Source organism: Eschscholzia californica, unplaced genomic scaffold (genome assembly GCF_041429995.1).
Source record: "Eschscholzia californica isolate CP2 unplaced genomic scaffold, dmEscCali1.0.p SCAF_1, whole genome shotgun sequence".
Lineage (NCBI taxonomy): Eukaryota > Viridiplantae > Streptophyta > Magnoliopsida > Ranunculales > Papaveraceae > Eschscholzia > Eschscholzia californica.
This window is the reverse complement of record NW_028238198.1, coordinates 51,062,598-51,081,497: the sequence shown is the minus strand read 5'-3', so window position 1 is coordinate 51,081,497 and position 18,900 is coordinate 51,062,598. Positions and strand designations below refer to the sequence as shown.

The 18,900-nt window shown below is 36.8% G+C and overlaps 7 non-coding genes and 1 pseudogene across 7 annotated transcripts; 5 read left to right on the top strand and 3 right to left on the bottom strand.

Annotated features, from left to right (window-relative positions):
- Nucleotides 1-1,754: 1,754 nt before the first annotated feature.
- LOC147567468 (U5 spliceosomal RNA) lies at nt 1,755-1,872 on the bottom strand. The gene has a single exon (XR_015231560.1). It is a non-coding gene; the product is annotated as a U5 spliceosomal RNA (small nuclear RNA).
- Nucleotides 1,873-10,125: 8,253 nt separating this feature from the next.
- Nucleotides 10,126-10,243, top strand: LOC147567467 (U5 spliceosomal RNA). The gene has a single exon (XR_015231559.1). It is a non-coding gene; the product is annotated as a U5 spliceosomal RNA (small nuclear RNA).
- A 789-nt stretch (nt 10,244-11,032) lies between these two features.
- LOC147567466 (U5 spliceosomal RNA) lies at nt 11,033-11,151 on the top strand. The gene has a single exon (XR_015231548.1). It is a non-coding gene; the product is annotated as a U5 spliceosomal RNA (small nuclear RNA).
- A 1,992-nt stretch (nt 11,152-13,143) lies between these two features.
- LOC147567465 (U5 spliceosomal RNA) lies at nt 13,144-13,262 on the top strand. The gene has a single exon (XR_015231555.1). It is a non-coding gene; the product is annotated as a U5 spliceosomal RNA (small nuclear RNA).
- Nucleotides 13,263-14,216: 954 nt separating this feature from the next.
- On the top strand, nt 14,217-14,335 carry LOC147567464 (U5 spliceosomal RNA). Its single transcript, XR_015231558.1, has one exon. It is a non-coding gene; the product is annotated as a U5 spliceosomal RNA (small nuclear RNA).
- A 66-nt stretch (nt 14,336-14,401) lies between these two features.
- Nucleotides 14,402-16,223, top strand: LOC147567463 (homocysteine S-methyltransferase 2-like; annotated as a pseudogene).
- Nucleotides 16,224-16,244: 21 nt separating this feature from the next.
- On the bottom strand, nt 16,245-16,442 carry LOC147567462 (U2 spliceosomal RNA). The gene has a single exon (XR_015231564.1). It is a non-coding gene; the product is annotated as a U2 spliceosomal RNA (small nuclear RNA).
- Nucleotides 16,443-18,700: 2,258 nt separating this feature from the next.
- LOC147567461 (U2 spliceosomal RNA) lies at nt 18,701-18,898 on the bottom strand. Its single transcript, XR_015231566.1, has one exon. It is a non-coding gene; the product is annotated as a U2 spliceosomal RNA (small nuclear RNA).
- Nucleotides 18,899-18,900: the final 2 nt, after the last annotated feature.

The window sequence follows — 18,900 nt, the reverse complement described above, 5'->3', positions numbered from 1 at the left end:
TCTCTCTCTCTCTCTCTCTCCCTCTCTCTCTCTCTATAGTAGAAGATTAGCCAAAGCCAGATTGACGCCGAATCTAACGAGGGTTTCGGACAAGATAGCTCTCACCAGATCCGACAAGGGTTAACAAGCCCTTCATGTGGTGGTGGTGGTGGTGGTGGACGAAGAGCGTTCAGAAAGCCCATCATCTTGTTGTGATGGTGTTGAGGTGGTGGTTAGGGTGTGTTTGAGATTGGCACTGTGTGCTCTTGTTTTTTTGTTGTGTTCTGTGGTGGTGGTGTTAGTGGTGGTAGTGACGGCGGCGGTGGTGGTGGTGAAATGAAGAAGATGAAACTAGAGTAATTTTAGGCTTTTGCGGGGGTATATTTGTCATTTGTTACTTTTCAGCAGCTGGGTTGATTTTTCAGACTTGTTTTAAAGTCTGAAAAAAGTGGGTCTTAATTAAGCCAATTCAGATGTCTAGTTTAGTCAGCCAATGTTTCAGATTTTGTCAAACAAAAAAACAAACATCTGAAATCTGAATTGAGATCCAATTCAGATTTCAGATCTGAATTTTTTTAAAAACAAACAGCACCTTAGTCTTTCATTTTGGTGAGTTGGAATCTTTAGCCAAAAAAATTTGTGAAATCTTTTTACACCTTTTTGTCATTTTTGTCAAACCATTGGCTGACATTTCCTCAACTTCATTAATAATTCCATGTTACTTCCTATTGGACTTATCTTTTCATTTACTTCCTTCGATTATTTTGTTTAACCCAATGATGTAAATTGTTATTAGGGTTATTCGGCTACATGGATGAGGGACATAGATAAAAGTGATCCAACTCGAGAACAAAAAACAAACTTGTCTTCTTTTTCGAGAACTTGGTTTTCGTCATGACCTACGGACGCAGTAGATCTCCGTTATTAGTACATTATGCTACGGACGCAGTAGATCGTCGTAATAACGGCTACGGACACCGTTATTAGTACATTATGCTAGAATATGTAAACACATTTTGGTAATGAGTGTATGTCAGGATCGAGCATACACTCGAACATGTATGTATCGTTGTTTCCATTTCTTCATCATCTGGAATTACAAAGGTATCTATGATTCGCATCTCCTAACCTATGTAATCCTATGTGTTGAAGAAATGGAAACAACGATACATAAACGCTCGAGTATATGCTCGACACTGACTTACCTCGTTATAAAACTGTGTTTGAACGTGATGGATGTGTAAGCATGTCACATATTCTAGCATAATGTACTAATAACGGTATTAGCCAAAAGGGATGCACTACTTCCTTAGGACGTGGTAGAAACCTAGTTAAATGGGAAGCCATGGTATTTTGCCATCTACGTGTCCAAAATGGATTAAAACCCACACCCTGTATAGCTGCATGCATCAAATAAAATATAAAGTTGAAGTTAGTATCTAATATTGTGGCTATATCACACTAACAACATTAGGTAGTGGCTTCGACATATTAAAGAAAATATTCATTCATATAATATATTGATAATATCCCCCAGAAAAGGAGAATTCTTTCGAAAAGTAGGTGTATATTATTGAAACAATGAGCATATGGAAGCCTAAAGTTATGTGACTTGTGTTGTAAGCGAACTCCAAAATCAATGGCCAAAGAACTTGAATTCTTTGAAACCTATGTGTGAGCTTATATTTTCTATCACCCATTGAAAATAATGGTTCGATAATGGGAGAACTTATAAAATGTATGAAACACGAGGGTTTGAGTTTAAATTTAATGGGATCATCCAAAAGAGGAGAATCCCTTCAAAACTAAGTGTATACCGCTAAATGCAGCGAGCACACGGTATTCTTTAGTAAAAGGCGAAAGAATAGTTCGCTTTGTGCTCACCACACGGTTCCATGATTTAAAGTTGAGATTATGTTTCAGTCTTTCAACAGCCACAACATTAACTATCTTTAGTATTTGCTCGATATGGGACTAATATATATACTTATTTATTTATATACAGTATTTGCGCCTAGTAATGGGCTATTTAGTCCAACTATCGCTTCAATATGATCAATGGTTTCCTAAGAGTAAGGAGAACTCAAGCTGGGGTTTGCTTATGAATTGGCCAATTTAGGTAATTAAATACTAGTATAAAGGTGATGGTAGACCAACATTCCGAAAACCATACAAATGTTAAAATATGTGTCGTTATAGATCTATTATTTAAATGCAATATTAAGATATTAAAAATATTTGTAACAGTCCTGCGATTTTAAAGCACTACTGGTGTTGTTTAGGGTTAACGTTATTTTCCTCTCCTGACTTTGTTTGGTAGTTCTTTTTTAAGTGAATTGTATCATAATTATCATTGATACTCCATAAAACAAAAGAGGATTGCGTATAACATTTCATCAACAAGATGGCCTATTAGAGATGCCAATCTTGAGAACATTTGAGATTCTAGTTTGCTTTACAAGCATATCTGCTTTGCCATTCCCAAGTCTTTTTACAGATTTAGAAGACAAGTTCAACAAAAAAAAAAAAGTTAACAAAATATGATCGTAAGGATCTCATTAGGTTTATAATCTTCCTATTAGACTAGTGGGCTAATGAAGAAACTCCATGAATAGGCTTGATGATGTTCTTGGAGTCTCCTTCCAAAATTAGATTCAAAAAATTTAATTCTTTGGCCACTGGTAGAGCTTGATAGGCTGCCAAGGCTTCTCCCTCATCTACTCTTGGGCGACGAATAATGGATGATTTTCCTGCTATACAATTAGAACACGAATCATTATGCTAATTGCTGCATCTTCTGTGATATTTGTAATGGAGACGCCAAAGTTGCTCTTGACAACATTAGATGGTGGAGAAGTCCATTCCATATTGGTAATGGGTGAAGAGACACATTGTCTTGCGGTAACCAAGAGATTAAGTTGAGTTCAGACCAGACTGTTTATTCTTGTTATACATTCAATGACATAAGGTTTATGGTTTAAAAAAATGACTTCACAACTGGTTTTCCATATTATCCACCAATCTGTAACAATGTATAGTAGCGATTGTTGGAACTCAACTTACAATGACATCAGTTCTTTCACGCAACCAATGAAAGCATCTTTCCCGAGTTCATCAATACGAAGAGAGATTGGTAGTGCAAAACCAACAGCTCTGTAGAAAGGGTAATCAAAAAGTAAATGTCTTTAGTGATCCATCTGATTATTACATAACCCACATAATCTGGTATCTAGTCAGATAAATCTCGAGAGTACTTCAGGTGTTGGAAGAGTATTGTTAGATACTTTCCAGCGAAAGAGTTGAATTCTTGGAGTGCGTTCAAGTTTCAACATTTTGGACCAATACTCAGGGTCCTAGAGTTCAGGCTGATGATTCCTAGTGAGGTGTTTGTACATGGATTTAACAATATATCTCCCTGGCTTGGATAGGTTCCTATGGTTACTATCTTCTCTACCAACATTGATGGGAATAGTGGTAATTTTGTTAATAATGTCTACCGAAAACAACTTTAGCAAGGATAGGTTCCATTCATGGTTATTGGCATCATTGAGCACAAAAAGCTGATCCACTGACTGTATAACATTGTTAGTGTAAGATATATTAAGTGGTGTAATAGAAAGTGAATACACCATTAATGGAAGCTTTGCTATTTTTCATTAACTTAAGAAATGAAGAGAACTCAGCTATTTATAGAGCTATAGCTGAGTTGTTACAAAACAGAAAAATCTGTTACAAAGAGTTAGTTACAAATCAATATAGTTTAAGATTGTTACAAAGTTTGTTGAGTTGATTATTATTCAAAAATCAGTTATGACTAAACCTAAGGGTGTGTTTGTTTCCCAATACCCTCCCTTAAGCTGAGGGGAGAGGAATGAACCGAAAGCTTAGCTCGAAGAATATTAAATCGAACAGAAGAGAGTCCCTTAGTAAACACATCAGCAACTTGATCTTGTGTGCACACATAGAGAATCTGAAGAAGTTTCGAAGTTACCAACTCTCTTACATAATGATAGTCTATCTCAACATGCTTTGTGCGAGCATGGAAAACAGGATTCGAGGCCAATGAGATAGCTGAAATGTTATCACATAAAATAGATGGAACATCATGGAGAAAAATTCGAAGGTCCTGCAGAAGATAAGTGAGCCAAGTAATCTCAGCGGCAGTGTGAGCCAATGATCTGTACTCAGATTCAGTAGAAGATCGAGCTACTGTAGATTGTTTCTTAGCACTCCAGGAAACTGGATTAGGACCCAAGTAAATTACATAACCCCCTGTTGATCTTCTATCATTATAATCACCAGCCCAATCAGCATCACTATAAGAATTTAGTGAAATGGGACCTTTAGTAAATTGAATTCCATGAGTGATTGTTCCCTTTAAGTACCTAAGAATTCTCTTAGCTGCAGTGAGATGAGGTACTCGAGGGCTATGCATGAATTGACAAACTTGGTTAACTGAAAAGGCTATATCTGGCCTTGTCCAAGTAAGATACTGAAGTGCACCAACCATGGATCGAAAAACTGTTGGGTCTTCAAGTAAAGAACCAGAATATGGATCAAGCTTCTCTGAGGTGGAAATGGGAGTATTACATGGTTTAGCCCCTTGCATATCTGTCTTTTTAAGAAGGTCCAGAACATACTTGGACTGAGACAGAAACATACCATTAGTATCTCTGAATACTTCCAGCCCCAAGAAGTAATGTAAAGAACCAAGGTCTTTCATGGCAAAAGATTGCTTAAGTTGATCAATGATATCTTGCTTAAGAGATAATGAACTACCAGTAATGAGTATGTCATCCACATAAACAAGAAGATAGACAATATCAGCCTTGGTTTTAAGAACAAAGAGGCTAGAATCAGATTTAGCTGTTTGAAAACCCAGGCCTAAGAGAGCTTGAACTAGTTCCTCATACCAGGCTCTTGGAGCTTGTTTTAAGCCATACAAAGACTTTTGAAGTTTGCAAATGTGATTAGGCTTATCGGGATCAATGAAACCTTGTGGCTGCATCATGAACACTTCTTCCTTGAGAGTTCCATGAAGGAAAGCATTGGTAACATCCAACTGTGTGATATCCCAATCAAAGTGAAGAGCAAGAGATAAAATAACTCTTATTGTTGATGGTTTAGCCACAGGACTAAAGGTATCATTGTAATCAATCCCAGATTGTTGATGGAAACCCTTTGCCACCAACCTAGCCTTATATCTCTTAATTGTACCATCTGCCCTTTGTTTTATCTTATAAACCCACTTGCAGCCCACAAGATTTTCATTACCAGTAGAAGGAACCAATGTCCAAGTCTTAGTTTGTAATAGAGCATTAAATTCAGTTGTCATAGCTGCTCTCCACTTCTCCTCTTTGGCAGCTTGAGTATAGCAAGAAGGTGTAATTTCAGAACATTGAGAAAGTAATGCCATTGGGAGAGGGTGTTTGGTTGCAGTAAATAGGTTGATTTTGGGTTTAAAGATCCCTCTCTTTGCTCTTGTTTGCATTGGATGAGTATTTTGTGGAAAAGAAGAATCAGGCTGAGAAGAAGAAGATGACATATTAGGTGAGGAAGTAGTATTAGAACCAGGAGAGTTGCATTGGGTGTGGAGTTGAACATCAGTGGGAATAGGGGTGGATTGTTCTGAAGTAGGTAGATTAGGCTGAGAATTATCAGTTGTGGATAAAGGCAAAGAGGAATTTGATGTAGTAGGAATGGAGGGATTTGATGTAGTAGGAATGGAGGGATTTGATGTAGTAGGAATGGTTGAATTATCAGCCAAAGTGATGGTGAAGTAGCTTGAGATACAAAGGCAACAGGATGTAGAGAGGCAGCCTTGTGAGTAGATGAAAAGGCAGCTTGATGAAGTGACAAGGGATAGGTTCCATCTTTAGGTTGCTCTTGGAAAAGAGTCTTCCCTGATTTCTTGTCCTTCACAGTGAGTTCAGTATCAGTAAAGGTAAGAGCACATTGATTATCTTTAGCAAATTGAAAAACAGATAAAAGATTTTCAGAAATATCAGGCACATGATGTATGTTATTAAATTTGAAGAGATGATCATGTGAAGTAAAACAAGAAGAACCTATGTTAGAGATAGGCAAACCTTGTCCATTACCAATGTGAACTCTGTCAGTTCCTTGATATTGAGTTGCAGACTGAATGTTAGAAAGATCAGCAGTCATATGAGTAGATGCACCTGTGTCAGCATACCAATAGCTAGGAGACTGATTAGAAGGAGCAGCATACTTAGCATGAAGCTTAGCAGGTGGTGTTTTCCCAATATAGCTGAGATTCATTCTATTAAAGCAATCAATAGCAAGATGCCCAATTTTCTGACATATTTGACAAATTGGTCTATCTGAAGATGATGAATCTTGAGAACTTTGTGAATGATGGCCAGATGAATACTATGGTTTACCTCTACCCCTGCCTCTATTAGATTGATATCTTCCTCTGTTAGAAGATTGGGATGGAAAATGGGACACATTTTGAGCAGTATAGGCTTGTGGAGAAGAGGATGAACCTTGAGCCATATAAGCTTGATTTGGTGTCTCAGTAAGAAGAGAATTTTGAACATTTTGTGATTCAAGAATGGAAACTTCATGACTTAACAGAAGACTATGAAGTTCATCAATAGTAACAGGAGGAGTTCTTATAGAAACTGAAGTTTTAAAAGATTCATACTCTGATGTTAATCCTTTTAGAGTTAAAACCACAAGATGTTTATCAGGAAATGGAGCTCCTGCAGCAGCAAGTTGATCAGCAATTTCCTTGATTTGTTGGAGATAAACACTCATAGATGAAGAACCTTTCTTAAGTTGTTGCAGACGAGATTGTAATTGTAATACATGAGATGTTGAAAGCCATGAAAACTTGTGTTCAAGAGATAACCAGAGCTCACGAGAAGAAGATACTCCAACAACATAAGGAAGAAGTTTTTCAGAAAGTGAAGAGTTTAACCAGATTAGAAGTGTTTGATCTCGTTCGATCCATTCAAAATAAGCAGGATTGAGGATTTCCATGCCATTAGTATCAATAATAACCTTTTCTGGACAAGATGAAGATCCATCAACAAGGTTTAAGACACCATACCTTCGTAACACAGGTAGAAACAGAGATTTCCAAGTGATGTAGTTGTCAGATGTTAATCTAATGAGGCGCTGGAAGCGAAATAGAAGTAGGAGATGAAGAAGATGAACAAGAATTCGACATTGTTCTTGTTATTATCAGACAAAATGAGAAGAAAAAAAGAGATCTTATTTGAAGAAGATCGAATAACCAGAAGCTTAAGAGCTTTTGCTCTGATACCATAATAGAAAGTGAATACACCATTAATGGAAGCTTTGCTATTTTTCATTAACTTAAGAAATGAAGAGAACTCAGCTATTTATAGAGCTATAGCTGAGTTGTTACAAAACAGAAAAATCTGTTACAAAGAGTTAGTTACAAATCAATATAGTTTAAGATTGTTAGAAAGTTTGTTGAGTTGATTATTATTCAAAAATCAGTTATGACTAAACCTAAGGGTGTGTTTGTTTCCCAATATGGTGTTTGTCTCTGGTATCCATCTATCCTGCAAACATCTATTTTCTTATCATTGCCGACTTCCCATATTCTTTATTCCTCAAAAAAAAGAAGTTTGTGCAAGCATTTCCACAACCAAAAAGAGCTTTGTACCATGGCATGCCTCATGTCTCTGTTGGGATAATACTTTGAAGAAACAAGTTGGAGATTCGGGGGTGAAAATTAGTTTTCAGTCTCCAATTGTTTTTTTTTTTGTAAATGGGAGCTTTGTCGTCTTTCTTCAAATCTCTCAACCCAAGACCACCCACGGATTTTTTTTTTGTTATAATTGGCCCCGATTTTAAGCCTAGGCCTTTTGCTTTTGTGTTCCTCACCATAATTCTCATTGCAGGGATTCGGTACTCTTAATGATCTTCCTAAGAATCTCAAAACCAAGCATTTGCAATTGGTACTTTGGGAAGCAGAAAAAGAAGATTTGATGAGTTCTACTCTACCTGCTTGAGATAACAACTTGGGCTTCCAAGTTGCTAATTTTGTTGCATCAGTTGGAGCAGGCATTGAAAGCTTTTTGTTTTTGATTTTCCTATAAAGAAAACATTTCCTAGGTATTTGTCTTCTTGGTCCATCCTCTTGACTGTCATTATTCTTGCAACCATTCTGTCTAGCCTTTGTTGAGTGTTTTTCTGAAAAATATACCTATCTTTGAAAGTTAATAACCTGAGATGACATCCTTCCAAATTGGTGTAGTAGATTGTATAAGCAGTGTTCTTCCTATAACCCGAGATTCGTGAATATGGGACAATCATCTACAAACAATAGATGAATGATGACGGGTCCTTTGCTAGAGTGTTTAAATCCAAAGATATGACCCTCAGACTGTGCTTTGTTTATAAGCCTACTAAAGCTTCCATGCAAATAATTAAAGAGATAGGGTAAGAGATAGTCACCTTGTCTAATTCCTGTAGATGGAGAGAAGAATGATGATGGTTTACCATTGAGAAGAACTGATACTAAGGGCTATTCAACTCTGTAAAATGCCTTAGACATGTCTAGCTTCAACCCCATAAACATATTCTTACCCTTTTTGCTTCTCATGGAATGGATGATTTCATGAGCTAAAATAACATTACTAGTGACATGTCTCTCAGGCAGAAAAGCAACTTGATTACGAGATATAATATCATTAAGCAATGGTTTCATCCTATTAGATATGAGCTTCGATATGATCTTATAAGTGGACTTGTAAAGGTTTGTGGGTCTGACGTCAGTAGGTGATACTGATGACTTAGTTTTAGTTATGAGTGACAAGTGAGTTGAGTTCAAGACCTTAGATAACTTACCTGTGCTATAAAAAAGTTCTAGACCATGGTTCCAATGTTTTCTCCTATAGATTTCTAGTTCTTTTGAAAGATAATGGGTGAAACCCCTTCTGGACCAGAGGCTTTTTCCCCATTCATATGTTTGACTACTTCTGAGATTTCTTCATAGATTGGAACTGAAATTAGTTTCTCATTATCAATGTGTGATATTTGTGCAGTGAATAATTCAGAGATAATGGAATCTATGTTTGGTTTGGTAGTTTGTGCAATGCTAGTAAAGTGCTATGTGAAGATATTTTTGCATATCCTTGTGATTTGTTACCCATTTCTTATCTTTGCTAAAAAACAGCTTCGATATGATTTATGGCCTTCTTAGCAGACGCAACAACATGGAAGTATTTTGAGTTTCTGTCCATTTTGGGCCAGATTCTATTTAACCTCCCCATTTTGGGTCTTATAATTACTGCCCCCCCTCCCCTACACTGATGGACAAGTTTTATATAATTAAGTTAGTTTTATTATTTGATTAAAATTGAAGTGTGTGACACTAAAATACATTTTTTTGGTTCTTCGCAAATATGTTATTATGTGACAAATGCTGCCCAAGCACGCAATTTTGAAACACCACCGATGGTATTTGTAGTTTGTCTGCCTTCATTTATATCGATATGGATAAGTTTTGACTGAATAAGTTAATTTTATTGTTTGATTGCAATTGTATTTGGTTTGAACTTTGATGGTGGTTGTGTTTGTATTGAACTTGATCATTTTACTTAAAAGACTTTTAATAAAGTATGTGACACTAAAGTACATTTCTCTGCTTCTTCTGAAGAATATGTTACATGAGTAATGGTGCTCTAACACATTAGTCTGTTACACCACCGCTATCGGTATTTAGTAGTTTCCCTCAAACACCTTGATAGCGAACAAATCCTATTGTGATGATCAACCTCATCTCATAAAGCACAAATACTTGGAAAAATTATAGATTATAGAGGTTCCTAAAGAGCAGACCATCCCTTTTCAAACGGAGATGTCATATGTAAATGAAACTACTTGATTTTGGGATGTGGGATGCTCCGAAGGGAAGAATCCCTTTCAAAAATAGGTGTAAACCGCAAAAGGCGACGAACAGTGTTATTTAGTGAAAGAAATAATAGTTTTCTTTGTGTTCAACCAATGTTAATGATAAAGTGGTAATAGTATCAAGAGAAAAAAGATAGATGTTGTGGATTTTAGTCCCACATTGATGAGCATTCAAGAAGATCATTTTCTAGTTATTATAAAATGAAACCGTGAATAGTTATAGTACCATGGAACCGTGCGGTGAGCACAAAGCGAACTATTCTTTCGCCTTTTACTAAAGAATACCGTGTGTTCGCCGCTTTCAACGGTATACACCTATTTTTGAAAAGGATGTTCTAGAAATGGAACATCCTACCTAACCTTGAACTAAACAATATTGTAGATTAGAATGAATATCTTAATACATTTACAAGTTTCACTTAAAAAATAGTTATTTTGCCTACTGATGAATTCGGGCAGAAAAGAAAAACAAATTGACAGTGATAGTCGACAACTTCTCTAAGGTCACATTAAATGATTAACCTAACAAGGTCCTTAAGTTGTTATTGAATGGAGCAGTAAGAGTAAGAATAAGATTTTCAAAGACACAAGTATAATGGAATGCAATGCGTTAGCCATTAGTTATTCAGGTCTGATCAGATTTTACTTGGAAAATTACTCCCATGCAATCCTATATTGGCTATGATGGTCATCAGTTTGTGACATCTTGTTTGAGTTAAAGTTGGGAAAATCTGTTAAAAACCTTTGGTTGGAGTGGTTACCAAGTTGGTTTCGACCCTCTTTGGTTGAAATGTCACCTTAAAATATGCCGATATTTCAAAAAAAAAAAAAAATATTGGGAAAATCTAATTAAGCAACACTTATTTTTCGCGGATTTTGTTTTTAAAAGCAATGCAAAGCAATCTTGGTTGGGAGATTATTCTCTTAATTGTATTGTCGATCCTTTTTGGAGATTGATGTTCACACTCTTCTATTTCAATTGAATGAATATAAGGCTCAAAGCCTCAAACCACATCTCATCATCAAGAAACAAACAACATAAATGCAGGTACTAGTTTAGTCCCACATCGATAAGCATTGAAGAATATCTTATTGGACTTGTAATAAAAGTAGCAGGTGAAGAATTACAAACTCATGGAACCGTGCGGTGAGCACAGAGCGAACTATTCTTTCGCCTTTTACTAAAGAATACCGTGTGCTCGCCGCTTTTAGCGGTATACACCTATTTTTGAAAGGGATTTTCCTCTTTTGGGAAATCCCACAAATTCTCAATACAACAGTTTTATTTAGCTGGATCTTTTCTCTATGTTGGGACCTTAATTTTAAAAAAATATTGGAGGTTGATTGATGATGTTCTGGTTACTGCTTTTGATGCAGATGAACCTATCTTCCTTTCTATGGCCCATTTGACTCCAACAAGTATAGCTATGGCTTTGCTTTCTTCACTAGTCCGTGCTCTTAGAATAACTGTTTTAGCTGTGATGAAATTAACATTGTTGATCATGGATAATGGTGCTAATACCTATGCTTCCATTAGAGTTTATAAATATGCATTTTTGTTCAATTTAATTTAAGGATAGACCCAGGTTGTCCATTTAGTATTGTTCTGAGTCTCCTATTGCTGATATCGTGAATAAAATAAACGAACTACTAAACAACATCAATGGTGCCTGATGGTGGAACACATCTTTTTAATTGGTGAATATAAAATAGCTCTACAATCTACAAAACTGACATATAGATATTTCTTGAGTGTCTGGCCTTCAGAATGATTTCTTGTGTCAACCTTTTGCTATCCATTTACATAACTAGCCAATCCATAAGGAATCCGAACTTAGGTTTGGTAGTCTTAATCTTGGTTGTGTCCACCATAGTTTGGGGAAAAGCTAGAATTTCTAAGATTGAGTGTTGCATTGGAGATGCTCTTGGAGTACATCTTAAGAGATTAAGACTACCAAACCTAAGTACCGATGTTCTGTTTATCGACATCACAACGACAACAGGTATCAATTCTATCTTTCACAGTCACGAGGCGGTCTTTCTAAACGCTTACACCTCCCTCTTGAATACTAGATCGGTGGAAGAAGGAGAAATCATAGCCATAGTTACAGGCATCCAATGAGCGATCAAACACAAAATCAAACATCTACATATCGTGAAGCGACAATCAAGCCATTATCAATCATCTGAAGGACCCGAGTTATCTCATACACTGGCACACTAAAGCTCATGTTTTTTTAATCAATCACCTTCTCAAGCAATTCCAGGCAGTGATCTTCACTCATATCCCTGGTAAAGGCAACGACCTCACCGACACTTTAGCTAAAATGGCTAGGATGAATAACAATTATAATAACTGGGAGTCTGTTCCCTCTTTTATTAGTCATAGATATTGTAATAGTACTCTCCTTTATTAATCTACTATCTTCGCAACAAATAAAAAAAAGTGGTTACACCTAATTTTGAAAGGGATCTTCCTCTCTTGGAGGACCCCATCAATGCTAAAAATGAAAAAAGATTATACAATTCTATTCGAATGGTTACAAGGTGTTCTTTATGGACCTGATTTCATTGGAAAAATTGTCACCCCTAGTTTAGATATAGCCCTCATGAATGGAGCAAGTCATATGGAAATGAGATTGTCACTTATTACCTTCTTCCAAGAAGAGCCAGACTTTAACATTTTTGTGGAGTTTTAAAGCATCTCCAATACAAAACTCAAACAATTCCTATTAGTCATTTGTTCCCAATTGAGATTCTCATTCTTATGACAAAAATAGAGATCTTCAGTTCTCGTGTCTCTAGTACAAAAGTCTAAACTTGTTCTGTTTACTTATGTGACATGGTTATTATTGTAATAACAGTTGTAATAACTGGGAGTAATTAGTTATTTTGAAAATATATGAAAACTTGATTTCTATTGGTGAGTTGGACAATTGAATATATTTCAAAGTGACATTATTTTGATCAAAGTTGAATATATATGAACTTACGAAGACGAGCTTCTTGATATATCTCTATTTTAACTACTTCTACATCATCTTACGGATCCAGATTAAGTTATGCATTAAAAACTCTAAATTTTTTATGTGGCGTTCAAGATTTCTAAGATTGAGTGTTGCATTGGAGATGCTCTTAGAGTACATTTTAAAACATAGTGCTGGTTTAAGTCCCACACTGAGAAAACATTCAAGAGGATCATGTTATAGTAGCTATAAATGGAGTAGATGAACTCGTACAATATCATGGAACCGTGCAGTGAGCACAAAGCGAACTATTCTTTCGCCTTTTACTAAAGAATACCGTGTGCTCGCTGCTTCAAACGGTATACACCTATTTTTGCATAGGACCCTCCAGAAATGGAGGATCCTTCAAATGTGAATGAAATTTTTACCATTGTATTACTCTTGTTTGTTAGTTCTTTTATGTCTAACTTATCCTTAGGTTTTATATGAAGGAATTTTTAGTTAGTTTAAGGTGCAGAATCACTGAATAAATCACGGAACCGTGCACTGAGCACATAGTGAACTCTTCTACTAAAGAATACCGTGTGCCTTTAAACGGTATACACCTATTTTTTAAAGGGGTTCTTCTCATCGGGAGCATCCCGTCAAAGCTGTAACATAATAGATTAAAGCCTTTTGAAAGAGGACTTCCTGTTTAACTGTCTGTCTGCATGGGCAGTTTTTCAAAAACCTTGCTTCTATAAATCTGAATCTGAAGTAATTGTTTGTGTAATTTAGGTGTTTTGCGTTCTTTTATCTTAGGATCTTGCAACAAGTCTTTATATTCCGTACATCTGTTTTCAGCTTTCAAAAAACACATGTTTTCAGCTTTCAAAACCTTGCAACAAGTCTCAAAGAAGTCTGAATTTCTTTGAGAATAAACACATGAAAATACTCCCACTATACAAGTAAATTACACTTCAGTTATTCCAGATTTAACAAAAAACACAGAATACCTTCATTAAGACGAGTACTACCTAACAACTAAAGATGTTTTGTCTCATCGTCTTAGAGTTTGCTTTGGAAGGTAATGGAGGGCATCTAGTTCCAACATTGATGCACAATATTTTTAACGATTTAAAATAAAGGTATAAACTGTGGTCTGTGTAATTGACTATACATAAACAACCAGTCAACCATATAGCTTGAGAGACAACCATATAGCTTGAGAAACAACTGTATAGCTTGAGAATGCCCACGAGATTTAATTTTCAAGGCACAATGTTTAGAATGTTTAGTCCCGCATCTATGACGCACTAAAGAATGTTAATTGTGTGGCTGTTAAAGGATCAAGCAGAAACTTCGTTATAAATCATGGAACCGTGCGGTGAGCACAAAGCGAACTATTCTTTCGCCTTTTACTAAAGAATACCGTGTGCTCGCCGCTTTCAACGGTATACACCTATTTTTTAAGGGATTCTTCAGAAATGGAGAACCCATTAATTCTTTCAACATACAACATAATAAGAGTTTTTAGTTCTCTAGGTGTTTGATACATATGTATGTCGGCCCTTGTCACTTTATATGATGACACTGCAAAAGGAAAAGTTGTCAATAAACGGCATATTTTGGTTGCCGCCTCTGTAGGTAGCTACGGAGCTTATCTAGCCGATGGGTCTGAGTACATAAGTTCTTATTTGTTAGAATCATATTAAGTTATCAAAAAGCTTGGTCATTCGCAATTCATATTGTCGTTTTATCATTATTTTAACAAATTAGATTCGAGGATAATGACCACATCCCAGTCCTCTGACCCGTTCAAATTTCACCGACTTTGTGACTTTGCACATAAGTTCTGGATCTTAGGGCTGTGTTAACTTTTTCGACTGTGTAGTCTTCCATTGAATTTCATACTCTTACTTGCTACAATGACAAAAGGTTCATAATTTTCTGGTTTATTTGGCAAGGCACAAAATGAACTACTGATTAACTTTATTCTTAAGCATCTCAAGTTGCACAAGCATCTTGTTTTTCTTCACTTTATCTCTAACAAATTCCCATTTACTTCTTTTGCTGAAGTGGGAACTATGGTGAATCTGTGTTTGCCACTTTGAAGGAGTTCCATAGAAGAAGAGTTCAGGTTGTAGCAGTATCAGGTGCTGATCTCATAGCATTCGAAACAATTCCAAATAAGCTAGAAGCTCAGGTAACCTTTGATCCTAAAACGGTGGTAGTTTTTAAATGCTGGGATCTTATCATGGGCTTATCTCATAAATTTGGTTGGTGCTCGTTCACACAGGCATTTGTTGAACTACTCGAGGAAGATGACATAAAGATTCCAGCATCAATTCTAAGGATGGGTTGAATGTGGTTAGTGGAGATTCTATGACTGAATGTGCATTAGTTGCTGATTCATGTAAGAAAGTTGTCGCCGTCGGGATTAACTGCACCCTCCTAGATTTATTCTTGGACTAATTCTTTCTGTGCAGAAAGTTTTTCCCTTCGGTCTTCATTTATTCATGAATGAGATGCTTTTTCACTGGCTCGGCAGTTTTCTGTTAGATATTTTGCATAAATGTCTTGGGAACCTCTAATAATATCGCTGGTCAATCTTGCAGGTGACAAATAAACCGATACTTATTCCAAACAGTGGAGAGACCTATGATGCGGATCAAAAGGAATGGGCGGTAGCCGGTAAGTTCACTTTACCATATTTTAATTTTTAACAACATTTAGTTGTTTCTACTGCTAAACCTCGGAACTTTAGTTCACTAGGTTAAACCTTTTAGTTAGCGCCGTAGTGATGGATTTAGTAGGTCCTCCGATGAAAACCAAAATGCTCACATATATTTTGATTTCTTGTTTACATTTTGATTCTTGTTTCCTTGCATTGGAAACCGTTTAGTCATTAGTGGATTGTTGTGGTAACCTTTGTTCATAGCTTGACGTTTGAAAGTCTAAGTCAGGCTAGAATAGGAAAACTTGAGTCGAAGTCCTTCAGCCAAGTTTTTCTCTCAAAAAATCAATACCTAAGCTTTGCGCTGCACAAGAGTACATAACTTCGCACGTTGCATTTTAAATTAAGCTCCAACTCACATTAAACCAGCAGAAGTTCCTCCGTGGTATGTAAAATGTTTTGTTGTGTCAGCGTAGTTTAAGGGGTATGAATCCGTGTCTCAAAATCGAGACCTAGAGGGTGGAAACTAAGTAGGTAATCACTCCAGACAGTTTCAGATTTGAGATAGAAAAAAAAAATTACTGAACCATATGATCAGAAGTTGAAATATTTTCATTTTTTTTTATGTTTTGGATCATATCTTAGGGTTTGTTGAAATGAAAAACAAGAATAACAATCCTATCACAGACCAGGCAGCAGCAAACTAAAAGTTTTGATAGTTAAGTATTGGTAGGTGTGCCAGGCCAATGCAATAGTGCAATACAAAGGCGACACATGAGAGCCCCAGTAGCAAGCTACTGTGGTGGACTCTCCCCCATGAAAAAAATTAATTTAATATCGTGTGATCCAATGGACCACATATCAGATATTAAACTGATAAGAACAGATACTACACTTGATCTTAGCCAAAAGGCCGAGAAAGGTATGCTTTCTTCATTCTATCTAATACGATTTTATAATAGTTTTCAGCTTCCATGCTCATTCAAACTCATATGTGTGGGACTATTTCAACCAAAGTTTGGCACCAAAATTTAGAAACCCATGTTCCTATTATTGGGCTTGTTATGACGGTGGATATCCTATATAAATAGGTGGTTTGAGTGCTTGTAATTCACATCAACAACAAACACAACAACTCTTCTTTAGAGAGAGCTAGAGAGAGAGGGCTAGAGAGAGAGAGGGCTAGAGAGAGAGAGAGCAAAGTGAGAGAGAAATTTTGTTCATAGTTTTGAGCGGTGTTTAATTTCTCGGTCGTCGAAGATCTAGTATAGAAGGTTAATTTCTATACAGTACAATCTTGGTACAAACTTGCGGGTTGTGTGAGTCGTCTTCATCTATCCTTCAATAAAGATTTCTTGTTCGCCCGAGGACGTAGGTTTTAAGCCGAACCTCGTTAATTCTGTTTGCATATTTAGTTTTGGCATAGCTTTTCGATTAATCTTCATAATCGGATCAATTTCTAGGATAGGTTCGATAGCTTCCGCGAATTTTTAGTAATAACAATTGGTACCAGAGCCTTGTTGAGAATGAACGAAGAGAAGATGGGATCGAAGTGGTACGGTCAAATCAGGGAAATATGAGATAGAGAAGTTCAATGGAAAAAACGATTTTTCTTATTGGCGGATACAGATGAAGAATCTGCTAATCTCGCAGAAATTACACAAGACGTTGACGGGAAAGAAACCAGGAGATATGTCAGATGAGGATTGGAAAGAGTTAGATCTCGAAGCACGGGCAACCATTATGTTGTGTCTTGAGAGGGACGTGGCGTTCCTAGTAGACGGAGAAACAACGACGGCGAGTGTGTGGTTAAAACTAGAAAGCAATTTCATGACGAAAACTTTAACGAATCGGGTCTACTTAAAATCCAAATTATTCACATGTAGAATGGAAGAGGGTTCTTCTATTCAGGAATATGTGAATAAGTTTGACAGGATTATCTCAGATTTGAAGGATATTGATGTTAAGGCTGAGGATGAGGATCAAGCCCTCATACTTTCATTACCTAAATCTTATGAGAACCTTGTTCAAACTTTGATGCTTGTTGGTGATAGTCTAAGCATGGAAGAGACGAGAAATTCGTTATTAGCGGACGACCTTCGTAAGGTTGCTACTAGAGGTATGACGTCGGGTGGAGTAGACAAGGATCAAGCACAAGGGTTGTTTGCAACGAGGGGGGAGTAATGAAAGATGAAAGGAAAGGGCGGGAAATCTAGATCCAAATCTAGAGGCTCTTTCAAGAAAACGTGCTTTAGTTGTGGTGAGCTTGACCACTTTAAAGCGGCTTGTTAAAAGAGAATGTTGAAGCAAAAGAACGAAGGCTACAAGGAGAAACATGAGATGCAAGAGGCGGGATATGTGTCAGAAGACCCTGACGAATGTTTCTCGGTGACAGAGGTGTCTGAGAAGATCTATGTTTCGAACCCGAGATGTTGAGGGCGAAAACTAACTTGTAACTACTCCTGCCATTGTTGGCATAGTTGAATTTTTAAACCAAGGCTAACAGGAAATGTAGTCTATTTTGGGTCGATCTTCCTAATCTTGAAATCTGGCTAAGTAAACAATGGAATGGGTAAAATGACTATGATCTTTGACTAGTAAAACAAAAACAAACATTCTGAAATCTGGATCATCTTAGGGTGAAAGAAAATTTCAGATTTGACTTTGACAAAAAGAACAAATACTAGGGAAATCCATCTCTCTACTTGAACACCTGATCTCCTCTGGATCTTGATGAAGAAAATTTCCGAAGTGACGAAAAAGGATGACGATGATGGTGGTCATGTCCTTCGCGTCTTTTCTTTTCTTTGTAGTATTCTTCACATCTTTTAACACTCTTCTCGTTCCGTGTAGCTGAAATGTTGTTGGTGTTGACATTGGTGCTTGCACTGTTTTAGCTCTGGATCTTCTATCTTCTCATTCTTACTAGTATCTTTTCCGTTGATAGAATATGAAGATGTTGATGAGGACAGCATGAAACGGGACAAGGGGTCATTCCATGTGTTGATGAAGGAAGATGTTATCTGTCTTGGGTTTCGACACGACGAATGGCCACCTTGGGGTGCCTGCTAGGCTTCATTGTTGACAGATATCTTATGGTTTGTTGAAATGGAAAACTAGAATAACAATCTTATCACCGACCAGGCAGCAGCAAACTAAAAGTTTTGATAGTTAAGTATTGATAGGGGGGTGTGCCAGGCCAATGCAATAGTGCAACACAAAGGCGACACATGAGAGCCCCAGCAGCAAGCTACTGTGGTGGACTCTCCCCCATGAAAAAAATTAATTTAATATCGTGTGATCCAATGGACCACATATCAGATATTAAACTGATAAGAACAGATACTACACTTGATCTTAGCCAAAAGGCCGAGAAAGGTATGC